This window comes from Podarcis pityusensis (assembly GCF_964106645.2).
Source record: "Podarcis pityusensis genome assembly, chromosome: 3".
NCBI classification, from domain to species: domain Eukaryota; kingdom Metazoa; phylum Chordata; class Lepidosauria; order Squamata; family Lacertidae; genus Podarcis; species Podarcis pityusensis.
The window spans coordinates 24,386,595-24,402,774 of record NC_138026.1 but is presented as its reverse complement, the minus strand read 5'-3'; the positions used below and the strand labels follow the sequence as shown (position 1 = coordinate 24,402,774).

The following is a 16,180-nucleotide window of genomic DNA, read 5'->3' as shown; positions in this document are numbered from 1 at the left end:
GGAACAGATTGAAAGCATACATAGTATTGAGCCTGGAGCGTTAAACTGTATGACAGGCACCTCTAATCCCTGGACCCAGCAAGTGTGAAAATCTAATCAAGCCTTCTATTCCCGGAAATAGCCAAACTGGCTTCCTGGTGAGGTGATGGGGGATTAAGGGGTATGGCAAATGGGTGGGGGCCCCTCCCTCAACAGACAAAGTCAGAGTTTGGAGTAGAGATTTGCAGTGATGTGACCTAGAAGTTAAAGCAGTGAGCTGGAGAGTCAGAACAATGTTTGACAGCTATGTTTGAGTTGTGTTTGAATCCAAGGCTTTGGCTATGGGAAGCAAGACCGTTTTAGGGTGCTAAGACTGTGAACCCGACCATGATAGGCTCAGGTTGCATCTATGTGTTAATAAGCCATAACCTTCACTGCCCCTCATTCTAAGGAAACCAAACCCTGGGTAAGAAAATCCTGGAATCTCTCACAGCCCAGATACTGGGGTGGTGTGCAACAACATATATTTTTCTACGCATAGGTGTAAAAGATGCATTCAATTGAAGCTATACTCTCAGTGGAGAAGTAGGTCATTTTAGACTTAACATTCTCGGGGGGGGGGCGTGTCTTTAAATGGTAATCAGTATTATTTGGCCAACATCAAATGATCTTACATGTCCCCATCTCTTGAGATGGTAATATGCATTACTTCCATTCCTTCAAAATGTGGCAATCCAACTCGGTTGTATATAATAATAATAATAATAATAATAATAATAATACATTTTTATTTATACCCCACCCTTCCCGGTTCAGAAAACCGGGCTCAGGGCAGCTAACAATAAATTTAAAACACTTAATTGATGCAACAAAAACAGCATAAAATACAGTATAAAATGTGAATAACAATAAATTCAGAATTCAAAAATCAATTCAGGGGGGAAATCCATCCAATAAACATTAGATGATCACCAGGGCTAGCTGGCTAAATTAGTCCTGTTTGGGCCAGCGAGGAGACCAGGGGAGAATTAGCTGTGGGATCCCAGAGTGGGTAATCTTCATAAAAAGGGGAGGGGAAAGGAAGGAAGGGGAATAAAAGATCAGGCTAAGTTCAAATTGAAAGCCAGGCGGAATAGTTCTGTCTTACAGGTCCTGCGGAAGGAAGTTAAATCCTGCAGGGCCCTGGTGTCATGGGACAGAGCATTCCACCAGGTCGGAGCCATCACTGAGAATGCCCTGACCCTGGTGGAGGATAATCTAATATGATGGGCTTCTGCTCATTCTGATGGGTGGTCCTGGACTTTGGCTCCAACATCCCACTTGCATAACACCGCTGCACTGTGTACTTTAGTTATTGTAAGTTTGGTAAAGATGCATTTAGAGGTTTCGCTGAAAACGGATGAGTTGCCATATTGCATTTTAAAATGCTTCTGTTTGCTGTGAGTAGCACAGAGGACATAGAAAAGGGGACGGGAATTTATGAGCACCAATGAAACACGTTTTATTGAGTCAGATTTACTAATAGTGAGATCATAAAAAGAGAGAAATAACAGTCCCTGAGTTTCATCAGGGAAGGAAATCAAAAGACAGAGTGGAATGTAATCTCCCGAGACAACGCTGCAGAGAGTCTGATAAATAGAAACAGGACATCTTCAAAGGCATATGAATGGATCCCAAGGGTGAGGTCTGTGCAACACAGCAACAAATCTTTCAGGGGGGGGGAAGGACTATGGCAGTATATAATGGAGGAAGTGGGAAATCTAATTACATCAATACATTTAAAAAAAAAAAATACACACCAAAAGAATGAGAACAAGATTAATCTGCAATTTAAAAAAAAATAATTAATGTCTAATTATTTATAGCATTTTTGTCCTACTCTTCAGCAAAAATATAAATAGGCCTCCTGGAGCAGGTTACAAAGATCTGTAGCAAGACATCCCCTTTGCTTAGTTTTAGGAATATGCAATGACATACCCTCCCCTCCAATGTTTCTCCGATGAAAACAGGGAGATCCTAAAGAAAAGCGGGACATTCTGGGACTTCCCACTAAAGCACAGCCTGGTAGAAATAAACTGAGCTATGGAATATTAATCACCCTCTGAAGAATGTAGTTTCCTGGAAGAATATCTCTTTCTTCTCTTATGAGCAGTGACGTTTTGAGGCCAAGCATTGTAAGCAGTATATTCAGTTTTTGAATACCGCTTACTTGAGGCATGCTCCATCCTTACAAGGAAACATCAGATAAGACACGTTCTGATTAAAGTTTTAAAAAGCTGTAGATGAGCTGACTTAATGAAACAAATGCTTTGATGATTTAATGACTCAAAAACCTCCTTCATTTGAGGTTTTTAAGCAGGGGTGGGATGGCCACCAGTCAAGGATGTTTTAGTTAAGATTCCTGTATGCAGGGGGTTGGACTAGATGACCCCCGGGGTTTTCTTCCAACTCTGCAAATCTGTGATTGTATGAAAGCATCAAAAGAAAGAGGGAGGCTTTCCCCCAACAAACTCAGCGGGGGGAGCGGGGATTCAAAGAGTTTCTTCACGGCTGCGAGTTAACTCATCATGACTTCCTTGCAACCCCTGATGAAGGCCTTTGGCAAAGACAGCATCCTGGTGTCACTAGCAGAAATGTTTATAGATGCTTCAGGCTCTGGTCAAGAGATTCAATAAGCCATTTAGCAAGAGCTCTTTCCAGCATTTTGCAGGAGCAAATCCGGTTTTGCTAAAAGAGAGCTGCAGCTCTTTATATTTCTGTGATACAGGCGTATTCTCATAAACATCTGCTTTTCACAAATGTGCTTCAGAATGTTTGCTGTAGATGCCCAGGCACCACAATATTGATAAGCTGGGACGTGTGCAGAGGAGGGAAGCCAAGATGACCAAGGGTCTGGAAACCATCATACTGGGTCATAAGGAAAGGGTTAACTAAGTGTAAAATGATTAACCAATAGGAACCCAAGGGGAGGAGATAGAGTTAGAGTTGTTAAGAAGTCAGTCTGGAGTTAGAGAAGAGACAGAGAGGATAAGTCTGTGGGTTGGGCTAGTCTGGTGTGAGAGAGGGAGAGAATCTGTTAAGAGGAGTCAGTCAAACAGTTGAGATAATCAGTCAGAAGGTATTAGGAAGGTATAGGCCAGTAAAGAAACTAAAGTTAAGAAACCGACAGGAATATTATCTGAGAAACCATAAACTTGTTAATGCTTATAAAATAAACTTGTTTATTTTGTTCAATTTTAACAACTGCCTGGACTCAGCGTTTTACCCAAGAGCAACGGGTTGGTGGCAGCGGGGAAGCGAGCACAGTGGTGGCACAGGGATCAATAGACCGTTAAACATCCGGGGACCCTGTGTGATCGCCACACCAAGCCTTATGAGGAATGGTTGAGGGAATTGGCTATGTTTAGCCTGATAAAGAGGAGAGTGAGAGGAAATATGATAGCCATCTTCAAATATCTCAAGGGCTGTCACATGGAGGATGGAGCAAGGTTGTTTTCTCCTGCTCCAGAGGGTAGGACCCATACCAATGGCCTCAAGTTATAAGAAAGGAAATTCTGATGAAACATCAGAAAGAACTTTCTGACAGTAAGAACAGTTCGACAGTGGAACAGTGTCCCTCAGGAGATTGTGGACTCTCCTTCCTTGGAGGTTTTTAAGCAGAAGTTGGATGGTCATCTATCATGTATGATCTAGTTGAGGTTCCTGTCCTGCAGCAGATTGGACGAGATAATCTTCCCATGCTGCAATGCTGTCACTCTATGATTCTATGTAAAATACTTTAAGCTTATCCTAATAATAATAATAATAATAATAATAATAAATAAAAAAAACTATTTATACCCCACCCTCCCCAGCCAAGACCAGGCTCAGGGCAGCTAACACTGAATAGAAATACAGTAAAAACATTAAAAAAAAAAAAACAAACAGTTGATTAAAATATGTTAGAATACAGCTTAAAATGCAGCCTCATTTTAGTGGTAGCCCATAGATCAAAGCCACAAGGGGAGAAAACGTCAAATATTCACTGGGCCAACTATCCATGCTGGGCCAGCAAAAAGAGCTGAGGAAAAAATTATATACAAAATCCCATATAAGGGGATGCAATGTGTGAAGTGGCCATAAAAGAGTCCTGTTAGTTCATCAGATGAGGCAAACCCTATGCTAGGTTGAGCACTGTCTTCTGCTTAGAAGACTTCTTCTTTGTCTTCTGCAAAGGCCTGTCTGGTCCAAGTCGAGTTTAAAAATAAAGAACCATCAGAAGGAAGATCAAGAGTCTTGAAGTTGCCTGCCAACAGTTAGCTGCACCTCAATAACAGACCAAACAGGCACAATCTGCTCTTCTCTGGACAAATACACTGTCTTTCTGTTTAAAGTATAGCAGTTATTTCTAGATTTGCATCAACACAATATGCCCCCTCTTTTTGGGTGGTGCACAAATCGTAACCTTACAAATGAGGCAGTTATGCTAGAGATATGGACAATCCAGTCTCCAGCAAAGCACACACACAAGCTCTAGCCAAAAAAGACTCAAATTTGTGCGAATTGCAAATAGAGGAATCAGCAATCATCCACCAAGACTCCTGGGAGAGAATTTTCTTGGCCATCTAATGCAAAAGTCTCCTGCCACCTCAAACATCTTTAATTGTTTCAAACACTGAGGCCCAGAGGAAGTGAACAGATTGAGAAAGTGACCTATAAATAGTTTAAAATGATGACTGGGTTATCGCAAGACCAAAGCACAACTGCTTATTTAATTTCTGGAGCCAAGGTGATGACATGTAAAATATAAGCAAGAAATATAAATTAGCCCAAGGCTCTTTTGCTGACATTTCCAAAACCCACATGCACATTACAATTGGGGAAAGGATGAAAATTTTGCCCCTGAAGTGCTAGGCTGTATTTTTGACATAAGATAGCTATCTGCTGTGACTATCAAATAGTCCAATTCCTGATGCATGAAACAAACACAGTCATGTGGCATAGGTTGGCACTAAAGTAAGTAGACCAGTGATCTTGCCAAGTTCTATGATTCTACTATCAGTTAATTTGTAGTGTCAGTGCCTTAACTTAAATTCAGCGTACATTTCAGATTATTCAGTGCATGTGTTATTTCAGTCCTTTTTCCAATAGCAAAGTGGATTGAGTCTTTGTGATAAAATAAAAATGTACAAAATACGCCACAAGTTAAAATAAGATGCGTGTGAATTGGTAATCACGACTCCTCCTATTCATCTCAACTCACCAAAAGTCTAGAAATGCTGATATTCTGCTAGACAGCTCCGTCCCACAACAGTGCAAAGCATTATTTAGGAAGCACATCTACCGTATTTTTTGCTCTATAAGACTCACTTTTTCCTTCCCAAAAAGTAAGGGGAAATGTGTGTGCGTCTTATGGAGTGAATGCAGGCTGTGCAGCTATCCCAGAAGCCAGAACAGCAAGAGGGATCGCTGCTTTCCCTGCACAGCGATTCCTCTTGCTGTTCTGGCTTCTGGGATTCAGAATATTTTTTTTCTTGTTTTCCTCCTCCAAAAACTAAGTGCGTCTTGTGGTCTGGTGCGTCTTATAGAGCGAAAAATACGGTATGTCTAATCTACCTGCTTGTGTATGCATACAATAAAGAACAGCAAGTGGTATAACTTCCCAGGCATTTAAAAAATAATAATCACATATTCTACCAGTGGTTTAGCTTGTACAGACTAAACTCTTCCAGTCAATAGGAGGCATTTTGTATCAAGCAATTCAAAATAATTGGCAGAACATTTCAAAAGAATTATGGTGTGCCTCGGGTCGCGGTGCTGTGGGTTGCTTATTCTTTCTCTCTCAACCCACCTGAAAAGTGCAATCACATTTCAGAAATGTCTTCCTAGGTTGCCAGCAGCTGTGGAGACATTAAAACGGTAGCCTTGCTTATGCCTTGAGCAACTGATAAAAAGATATAAACTCACAAAGCCAAGTTCCCTGTTTCAAAATCATAACAAGACGCCTTCTTTGAGATATCTAAGTTTCCTTAGGTGTACCTGCCTGGGACATTGGCAGGTCTGGAAGCCTCCCTTGCACTATATCAAATGCCCATGAGTCATATGTTGTCTTCTGTTGTTTCTGGGAAGCCCTGCCCAAGCCCTGAACCTGGGAGGTGGTGTGGTAGCTCCAGTCTACAGACAAAGTTCACCTGTGTTGATGAGAAAGCTTGATGTTCCTATTTGGGGAAGGGCCGTTGCTCAGGGGTGAAGAATCTGCTGTGCCTGCAGATTGTCCCAAATCCAATCTCAAGTATCTCTAGATCATTCTGGGAAAGATCTATTTCTGAAACCTAACTGCAAGTTAGTGTGGACAATTTAGGGGGGGACTGCAGCAGATTGTTTACCTTTAAACAGAAATACTCTCTCCGTAGATTTGCACGGAAGGAGGGATATTCTGCAACTCCTAGACTGGCTGATGGGGGAAGCAAATGCACAAAGGGTACCTGTTGAGGGTTGGCATTCTCTTCCCCACAACTGCCTCCTTCAACTTGAATAGAGGGTAAACAAAAATGTCTGAGCACAACAGGGAAGACTTTAAGTCAGTAGTTTTCAACCAGTGTGCCATGGCACCCTGGGGTGCCTTGAAGAAGAAGAGTTTGGATTTGATATCCCACTTTATCACTGCCGGAAGGAGTCTCAAAATGGTTAACATTCTCCTTTCCCTTCCTCCCTCACAACAAACACTCTGTGAGGTGAGTGGGGCTGAGAGACTTCAGAGAAGTGTGACTAGCCCAAGGTCACCCAGCAGCTGCATGTGGAGGAGCGGAGACGCGAACCTGGTTCCCCAGATTACGAGTCTACCGCTCTTAACCACTATACCACACTGGCTCTGAATGATGGTCAGGGGTGCCACGGGCAACACTGGTCTCTACCCCTCTTTCCTTCCCTCCCTCCTCTGATGCCCTCTCGTGTCTCTGGCTCCCAAAGACTTGTACAGCTGTTTGTTGCAGCAGCCCTGGCTACAAGCTCCCCAGGCAAATTGTACATTTGGGGCTGGTCAGGGGATACTGGTTGCCAGGAGCTGAGGCAGCCTTGGAGTAAGCAAGCAAGTGGGTGAGGGAGCCCAGCCAACTAGTCTACCAGGACTCCCAAGGAGAGGGGAGAGGAGAGGAAACTGAGAGTACACTTCACAAGAGAGGGTGTTCAAAAAGGGTGAGAGACTGTCAGTTCTGCAAGCAAGGGGTGACATAACTGGGCTCCTGAGCCCCACAGGGGTGCCGCAAAAAGAATGTAGTTGGTCAAGGGAGCCGTGGACTGAAAAAGGTTGAAAACCCCTGCTTTAAGTGGTTTTTCAAATGCGCCATTAGCATCCAAAAGTAGTACTGACCCAGGGAAGGCTTTGAATGAGTGGCTGGAGATATGTATGAAGTGAAAGACTGCAGGCCTGATGCCAGGGACAAAACAACCTGGGGCAGGGAAGAAAGCCTCGCCACCCAAGACGAGGGGTTGGGCTGGATGACCCTCAGGGTAAGGTTACCAGACGTCCCCGTTTCCCGGGGACAGTCCCTGGATTTACAAATCAGTCCACTGACAAAATCTGTTGAAGTTGAAAAGTATCCCCAGATCCGTCGAAAAGTTTTTGGTAACCTTACCTCAGGGTCTCTTCCAAGACTACAACTACGCTATATGAGTCTATGAAACAGGAAGCCCACAGTGCCACCATCGCCAAAGACCCTTGATGGGGTGGGCATTTCCCTTCACCCACCCAGTTTCAAGGCTGCAGACTTTTTTCTTTCCCATGCACGTCAACGGACACAGGCTCTTATTTCACTTGCAGAGAGGTCAATGGCTGCTACTCTCGAAATGAATGCTATTCATAAGGCATTATTCAAAATCCTCGCTATAAGTGGTGAGGTTTTGGGTGCCATTTAAAGTGTAATACATGTTGGCTATCTCCTCGCCTTTGCTCTCTTCTCCCAATATGCTTCAGTTATAACCTTTTAGTGTGTTTAGTGCTTTCAGCGTGTGTTTAGTGTTTTCAGCGTGCTTGCTAAGCTTGCTAAGCAGAGTATTTGCGGGGGGGGGGGAGGCCCTTCCCCTGCTGTTTCAATTAAATAAAAAAGGACTGTAGCACCTTTACTCATTTACACTCCGCCCCCCGCCCCCGCTTTTTAATACATTGTGAAGGTCAAAACATTAAAGCATTGTTCTGTCAGTGGTTTGAAAGTGCTAAGTGTCTCCTTTAAATCCTCACCACTGCCAAAGTTTGATCAAACATTGCTGGAATTAGCATGTTCCTTGCGCTTCTTTTAGAAGTCAAAAACTTGGGGAGATAAAAAGGAAAGCACCCTCATCCATTTTAATGCTGCAATTTAAATAGGTCATTGCTACACCTGAGGCGGCCCGGTGGGTCTCTTGGTGGAGCGAGGAGATTGGTGCACAAAATGTATTGTGTCACACACACACTCTCTCTCTCTCTATCGAAAGCCAGTCTATCCTGTCAAGAAAAAAGATTTGATACGGTTTGTGTTTTCCATCCTGCCAGAACCAATCAGGATCATAAAGTAGGATTCACACCAACACTGTAATGCTTTGCTGCTGGATTTCTTTCCACTTAGATGACTCTATGTCATGGGTAGGCAAACTAAGACCCTGGGGCCAGATCCAGCCCAATCGCCTTCTCAATCTGGCCCACGGACGGTCCAGGAATCAGCGTGTTTTTACATGAGTAGAATGTATCCTTTTATTTAACATGCATCTCTGGGTTATTTGTGGGGCAAAGGAATTGGTTAATTATTTTTTTTCAAAATATAGTCCGGCCCCCCACAAGGTCTGAGGGACAGTGGACCGGCCCCCTGCTGAAAAGGTTTGCTGACCCCTGCTCTGTGTCCTCTTCGGCCTCACACAACAAATAGCGGAGTAGAGGGGTGAGGCAGGCATGGCTATCATGAGCAAACCCAAAGGGGAAGCCACAAGGGGAAGGAAATTGCAATTTTCCATGCCTGGTATTCAATTATCTTCAACTTTCATACAGATTGCTCTCATTGCCTTAATTATTGTAGTGGTGCTGGTATCACTGCTGGGGAGGTGTAGCATTTCCTTTCTCAGGTGCCAGAAGAACTTCACTGACTTTGGGTACTATGCACCTTGACTTGGAACCACCTACCAGAAAAATCTGTGTCATGTCCCCCACTGTGTGTATGGGTGTATATAATCTCCCACAAAATGCCCCAAATCTGTCCATTTAACCCTTCCACCCAATCTGTCCTTTTTATATATATAAAAAGACACAATAGTTTGTAATATATAAAACAGAATATATGCCTAGGACCCTCATACCTACAGGACCGCCTCTCCTGGTATGCCCCACGGAGGACCTTACAGTCCGCAAATAATAACATTTTGGAGGTCCTAAGCTTCAAGGAGATTAGACTGGCCTTGACCAGGGCTAAGGCCTTTTCAGCCTTGGCCCCGGCCTGGTGGAACACTCTCTCACAAGAGACCAGGGCCCTGCGGGACATTTTCCACAGGGCCTGCAAGACGGAGCTGTTCCGCCAGGCCTTTGGTCGGGGTTCAGTCTGACTCCCTCTCCCCTTTCATAAGAACTTGCATGAAAGTGGCCTCCCAATTTTTCTCACAGGCTCATTTAAGTTCAGCACAAACAGTTGGGCTTGGTGAGCATTTAAGGTCCCCAGCCCTAATCTGCGGGTTGCCATCTGATTGGATTTTATTCTGATCCTGATCTGATTTTAGGATGTATTTTAACTAATTGCCTGATTTTATGTTAATGTGTTATACATTTGATGTTAGCCTCTCTGAGCCCAGTTTTGGCTGGGGAGGGCGGGGTATAAATTATTATTATTATTATTATTATTATTATTATTATTATTACTATTACCACTATTGGGAAGGTACAAACACACTGGCAGATGCATTGGGTTGTCTCCACCAGTGCATTTGTACAGTGCTGAATTCCTGCTGCCTTTTGCATTGGGGAAAGGACTGCAGCGTGATTTCATTTCACAAGAAATGATACAGCCTTATAAGGGTATTATATGGTGGAGAAAAGTTATTCGCTTCTCTCTCTCTCTCTCTCTCTCTCTCTCTCTCTCTCTGTGCTTAAATGAAGGTCATGTCTGCAGGCTTCCAAACTGGGAACTGGGAACTGGGAACATAGCCTGGCTTAACCACTTTTGTTCCAGACATATTTTAATCCACGCTGTCAGCCTCAAGATAAGTGCCACGCGCTTGTAGGCTGGTCCTGTGCAATGGGGCTGCAGGAAATGGACTGCGAGGTTGCAGTAGTAAGGAGTTCTTATCTAGGCAGAAGGAGGGCTAGCTCCCTCAATAATAGGCAATGTCCCAGAGTAGAAATATTCAACGGTACAAAAGTCAACAGTATCTCCTGTTTGGTTAATGGGTGGCAAACCCCAATGCAAAGTTTCCTAAAAGGGAATGGCAATGTGCCATGCATACTTATTACACAGCTACTTAATTCAGCTCCCCACAGTTCACTGATAAACAGCGCATCTTGGGTAGTTGCAGGAATTAGTGCCATTTAGGGAGGGCGAAAAAGCCATTTACCAGCCTCACACCATGTTTCAAACTACCTGCTTATTCCTGATGAGTATTTGCATTACTGGCCAACAATGTGAGTCACTATTGTTCTAAACAATTAAATGGATCTATTGTTTTAGCCTAGTTAAATAGAACACTGGCTGCCCGGCAGTCATGCTTAAGGTTTTAGTGAAGGTCTATAAATCTCTTAAAAACTCAGGGCAAGAGTACCTGAGAATTGCCTTATTCCTCCCACTCCATATAGGTAAAATGTAAGGTAAAGGACCCCTGGACTATTAAGTCCAGTCAAAGGTAACTATAGGGTGCGGCGCTCACCTCGCTTTCAGGCCGAGGGAGCCAGCGTTTGTCCACAGACAGGTTTCTGGGTCATGTGGCCAGCATGACTAAGCCACTTCTGGCACAACAGGACACAGTGACAAGTGTCAGGGTGCACGGAAATGCCGTTTACCTTGCTGCCACAGCGGTATCTATTTGTCATATCCCAGTGCAGCAGTCACAATGGTATCTGAGGAAGTGCATCTTGTAGTCGTCATCTTACATGGGGCCCTTGGGGACCCTGGTGAAGCCTTTAATCTAAGAGAATCTCTCTCTCTCTCTCTCTCTCTCTCTCTCACACACACACACACACACACACACACACACACAAACACAGAGGATGACATTCAATGTCTTGCTATGGCAAAGGTTCCATCTGCACAAGCATTGCAGCTTGCCACATGGAACTACCGGTACCTACCATTTCCTCCCCCTGTGTGCTCTTTGTGGGTTCTCTCTTAACTGCCCCACAACAGCCGGTTGTGGGGAGGGGGTAAAGCCCCATTGCCCAAGTGGAAGTCCTCGCTCAGGGCTTCTGCTGATGGGTCTCATCCGCTGAACCCCTCCCACAGCCCTAAGCTGAAATTAAGAACATGTGTCTGAAAGTAGATCACGCCATCATGTTTATGAATCCCTTTTATGCATCAGTTAGATGGAGAGACTACATTTCAGTGGTGCGAGTGGAATTAAAGCAAATGACAGGCTGAGAAAACAAAAGTGCAAGCCGCCAAGAAACAAGTTATCACTCCCCACAAAGAGAGGGAGGGAGAGGACTGGGATGTAAAGGATCACAGAGGTCCTTTTCTTGCCATGTCCCACCATACTGTGGGATCTCAAAGAGGTTACACTTTTAACTCCAGCTTCTGTAATCCTGAAACAAGCAAGGAAAACAAACACAAAATAGCCACCATGTTGCAGCAAAATGAAACATGATAATTGCAGAGTGTTCCAAGGTGAGTGAGGTTATCAAGCCTCAAAACTCCCCCCCCCCCAAAAAAAACCACACACATGTCGCATACAAGATGTCTTGAAGAGAAAGAATTTGGCCGAAAACAACTTGTGTGGCATTGCATCTTGAGTATGAGAGGCTGCAATGACTTTGCTTTTAACTGCTGCACCCAAACTATACAATGGCAGCTATTTTATTAATAATTGCATTTTATCCAGACTCAGGGACATGCTTAAGGTACCTTTCTTGATAAGTTAAGCATTGAACCCCTGTTACAATCATTAAATAAATGGTTTAAAGACATGCTGGGATAGACTCTTATGGACCGTACCTTTAAAAGAAGAATGCACAAACTGACATGCTGGATTTAGGTTGCAAATTCCTCAGGTCAGGGAGGACCTGCCTTTATTTGCTTAGGGTACTCTGCAGACATATAAATATCTAATACTTATAATCCTAATCAGGAGCAGGAGCTCTCTAAACAAATGTCCCTTCTCTTGAATGTGGAGAGCTAAGGCAAAGCTCCATTACTGTAATTGCAAACCTTGAGGTTTGCCGCACAAAACTTTGGCACAGGTTTGGCGAGGATCTAACAAAGAACTCTAATTGAGTTCTAAGCATTAGCAGTCAGCAGGGTGGGGGGCAGCACTCACCTGACCATGTTGCTGCTTCTTACTAGGAGGTAAAAAGGGGAGGCGGCAGTGAGGTGTGGTGAAAATGCCCTGGCAGAGCCAACCGGGTGCCCATCCCTCTCCCTAGCAATATGTAGAAAATAATAATGATGATGATGATGATGAGAAGAAGAAGAAGAAGAAGAAGAAGAAGAAGAAGAAGAAGAAGAAGAAGAAGAAGGTGAACTTTGCACCCTACTATTCAGAAGCTACTTTTAGATGTAGATAGGTATTGAAGGTTTAGCTTTTTCAAATGCCGCTTTTATAAATCTAGCATGGGCACACAGTTCCCCTGAAGTCATAATTGGGTTTCCAGGCTTCAAAGCCTAAAGAGGCCCCACACTCCACAGAATAAAGTATATAAGTGGTTGCAGCCCCAGGCTGGCGATGTGATAGGTGCCTTATTTATTTCATTCACATGGGAACTCACACCTTGCATTCTTCTACTACCAAAATTAAAATGAAAGGTGATCCAGGGTAAACAGTGACTAATTAAAGAATCTGACGGGTATTCTGGGATCTCCCACAGTTACAGGTTACACTCCCTCTCCTGCCTGCAAATGGGCATGCGAAGGCAGCGACACAAAATGGATTCTGGCTCTGTGCAATACTATAGTTATCCCTTGCTAAGTGTGAAACAGAATTGCAGTTGCCGCAATTGTTCGGTCAGTGAAGGCAGACAATATGTTAGAAGTAGTTGCGGAGGATCCTTCCCTCAGAGGGATTCTGGCTTCATAACTCGCCATGCAGAAATGGGGACGGCATCACAAAACCAGTGTTTCTGACACGAAACTGCACAAAACTAGCATACTCTTTTTGTGTGTAAATTTGGAAGTGATATGATAATGTTGGATTCTGGGAGTTTGCTAGGGCCAGCCACTGTATATTTCTCTTGCACACCCTTGAGCTTGTGGCGCAGGACTCACACAAAACTTTGGCACAGGTTTGGAGGGGTAAAATAAAGTTGGGAGAGTTGGACGGAGGGAGCGGGAAGCTAACCTTGATTTGATGCATCAGTAAACGTTTGTGGGTGGTGGCATAAAATGCAGTGTTTGTGATGCAAAACAACACAATACTTGAAGGGATGACAGATTTGGCTGAACGTAGCCAGTCAGATCACAGGTGGCTGGCAAGAAGGAGCCATGCTTGGAGGGCCCCAATGTTCTGTTGCTTTGGGGAAATTATAAAGGTAAAGGTACCCCTGCCCGTACGGGCCAGTCTTGCCAGACTCTAGGGTTGTGCGCTCATCTCACTCTAGAGGCCGGGAGCCAGCGCTGTCTGCAGACACTTCCGGGTCCCGTGGCCAGCGTGACAAGCTGCATCTGGTGAGCCAGTGCAGCACACGGAACGCCGTTTACCTTCCCGCTGGTAAGCGGTCCCTATTTATCTACTTGCACCTGAAGGTGCTTTCGAACTGTTAGGTTGGCAGGCGCTGGGACCGAGTGACGGAAGCGCACCCTGCCGCGGGGATTCGAACCGCCGACCTTTCGATCGGCAAGTCCTAGGCGCTGAGGCTTTTACCCACAGCGCCACCCGCGTCCCTTTTTTGGGGGGGGGAATTAGTGTTATGTTAAACAATCACACTGTTCGGTCTGAGCATGTGTCTGTTTCCCTCCTGCTCAACTGTATACCTGCAAACAAATAGATATTGCAAAATTATTGTTAGCCTGTGAGAGGCTTCACTGAAACCACACACACTGCTGTTTAGGTTGTTTGGGGGATTTCAGATTATGTGCCGTGCACAGTGCTGTATACAATGGCTCAAGGTCTTTATGAATTCAAGGAGCTCAGGGTTGTTTTGTTGTTGTTGTTTAGTCGTGTCCGACTCTTCGTGACCCCATGGACCTGGGCACGGCAGGCACTCCTGTCTTCCACTGCCTCCCGCAGTTTGGTCAAACTCATGCTGGTAGCTTCAAGAACACTGTCCAGCCATCTCGTCCTCTGTCGTCTCCTTCTCCTTGTGCCCTCCATCTTTCCCAACATCAGGGTCTTTTCCAGGGAGTTTTCTCTTCTCATGAAGTGGCCAAAGCACTGGCGCCTCAGCTTCAGGATCTGTCCTTCCAGAGCTCAGGGTATTAAGCCCCAAATGCTAAAACTTTGGAATTACCAGTTCTAGGCATGTAAGAATGCAGGAGTCTGGTGAATCAGGCCAATGTCCCATCTAGTCCAGCATCCTATTTTCCCAACAGTCCACCAGATGCCTGTGGAAAGCACACAAGCAGGACCTTCAAACATGGATTTTTGTGCTGTGTAGCACTGGCATTAGTGGAGACAGACTAGGTAGCCAGTTTCTTTCACCCGCGTTGCCAGTTCTGAACAGTGTCTCTAATCACAGAACACACACTGCACGGCCCATATCAAGGGCAATTGCTCACTGCTCTATGGACATCCATTAGTTCTCCAAGGAGCAATGCATCCCATTTTTATAGTTTGGTAATGGTTTTCTGATTCTGTCAGGCACTGTCGTATGCAACTCAGACCAAGAAACTGCAACAAATCACAAGTGGAAACGGTTACAGAAACCTCCGACCTTCCCTTTCTCACTTGATCCATTTGTAACTGCCAGGCATAAGCCTTGACTGAAAAATCAATGCCAGGATGTGTCCATAAGGACCAGAGTTGTGGACATCATTGACTTTGGAATAAGACTTTCCCTCAGTCTGGTTGTAAGCAGCCAGTAGTTTATGTCTATGCATGAAAGCTCACCAGTTCTTAAAACACGAATGGTTTTTTTTCCAAAAGCCTCTGTGTCAACAAAAGAATACGCAGTACAGTGGTACCTCGGGTTGCATACGCTTCAGGTTACATACGCTTCAGGTTACAGACTCTGCTAACCCAGAAATAGTGCCTCGGGTTAAGAACTTTGCTTCAGGATGAGAACAGAAATCGCGCGGCAGGAGGCCCCATTAGCTAAAGTGGTACCTCAGGTTAAGAACAGTTTCAGGTTAAGAACGAACCTCTGGAACAAATTAAGTTCCTAACCCAAGGTACCACTGTAGACTGCTTTTACTGCTTCACAGATCTTTTGGTTCCTTCACCCCACTCCTCTCCTCCTCGCTGTTGGAGCAAAAATACACTCCGGCTTACTATAGATGGCAGGAAGACAGATTGGTCAAAGGCGGCAAAGTGCAAGTAGATAAATACCGTATTTTTCGCTCTATAGGATGCACTCGAACATAGGACGCACCTTGTTTTATAGGGGGAGAACAAGAAAAAAAAATCTCCCCCTCTCTGCGCAGCACCCTTTCATCGAAGCGGCAGGAGAAACGGAGCCCCTTCCATTTCTCCTCCCGTTTAGCTGAAGGGGCACTGCGCCTTAGCTGAAGGGGCACCTACCCTTCTGCGAAAGGAACCTGAAGCCTCCGGAGCACAGCTGGAGCTCCCGCTGAGCTCCGGAGGCTTCAGGCAGCTATCTTTGAAGCCTGGAGAGCGAGAGGGGTCGGTGCGCACCAACCCCTCTTGCTCTCCAGGCTTCAGCTGAGCTTCCCTCACTGCCAGCCCCTCACCGGCACGCAGCCTTCCCACTGCTCCCAGAGCTTGTCGTGGCTGGCTAGGGAAGCCCGGGTTCCCCCCACCCAGCCCCAGGGACCACACATTCGCTCCATGAGACGCACAGACATTTCCGCTTAGATTTTAAGAGGGAAAAGGTGCGTCTTATGGAACAAAAAATACAGTAGGTACTGCTCCAGCGGGAAGGTAAACGGCATTTCTGTGCGCTGCTCTGGTT

The 16,180-nt window shown here is 45.0% G+C and overlaps 1 long non-coding RNA gene across 1 annotated transcript in view; it reads right to left on the bottom strand.

Moving 5' to 3' along the window:
- LOC308473745 overlaps positions 1-13,988 on the bottom strand; it is a 396,145-nt gene extending 382,157 nt beyond the window's left edge. Inside the window, exon 1 of the long non-coding RNA XR_013984275.1 lies at positions 13,938-13,988. This is a non-coding gene — a long non-coding RNA (uncharacterized lncRNA). The remainder of the gene's footprint in view (positions 1-13,937) is intronic.
- Positions 13,989-16,180: the final 2,192 nt, after the last annotated feature.